This window comes from Callorhinus ursinus, unplaced genomic scaffold, assembly GCF_003265705.2.
Source record: "Callorhinus ursinus isolate GAN/ISIS: 27379988/994484 unplaced genomic scaffold, GSC_fseal_2.0 scaffold112, whole genome shotgun sequence".
Taxonomy (NCBI): Eukaryota; Metazoa; Chordata; class Mammalia; order Carnivora; family Otariidae; genus Callorhinus; species Callorhinus ursinus.
In genome coordinates this window covers 224,805-225,622 of record NW_027397174.1, presented here as the reverse complement: position 1 = coordinate 225,622, position 818 = coordinate 224,805, and positions in this window count along the sequence as shown.

Sequence of the window (818 nt, the reverse complement as noted above, 5' to 3'; positions counted from 1 at the left end):
GCTCGGTGCGTGGGCCGCCGCTCTCGGCCGCCCTTGGTGAGCTCGTGTAGGCTCGGGGCTTTCAGGGCCGTGTCCTGGCTCACAGATTGGTATCTCCACCCCAGACATTCCCCACACTCCAGACTCCTATATCCACCTGCCAAATCTCTATTTGGATTTGAAATAGATAACTCAAATTTAACATGTGAAAAATAATATCTGCTCTTGCAATGTTTAGCCATAACAATAATAGTATTGAGAGAAATAGCCTAAGGCAAGCTACAGAAACCTAGGAAGAAAACTTAAATATGCATTGGTAAAGCGTTTTTAATAAATACTTCCCCGTTTTTACATGTTTAGAATATCAATTTTTTGTCATAACTGGAAAATACTCTTCTTCCTAAATTTTTCATTTTATCTTTTTTCATGGTCCTTTTTTATATAGTGGTTTAAAATTTTTCATGTGTTTACATGATTGTTTTCATTATAATTTCCAGGCCTTGTTTCCTATGAAAAGCCCTCCTCTGTATAAAATTACAAAAATGGTCACTTAGAACATCTTCTAGTACTTTAAAATTTTTATCTAATTGTAATTAATTTTGGTGAGAATGGAGATTGGATTCCAACTTTGTTTTCTCTCCAAAGTCTTAGTCGAGTGTCCCCGAACCATTTATTGAATAATTCTTATTTGCCCCCTGAGTTGAAACATCATCTTCACTAAATTCTAAATCTTCATCTGGGTTTTTTCTTGTGCATATGTTCAAATGGCTAATATAGGTTCGGTGATTCCAGGATGGCCTCTCTGAGAAAATTATTTGAAGAATACAGTAGGGAAGGTG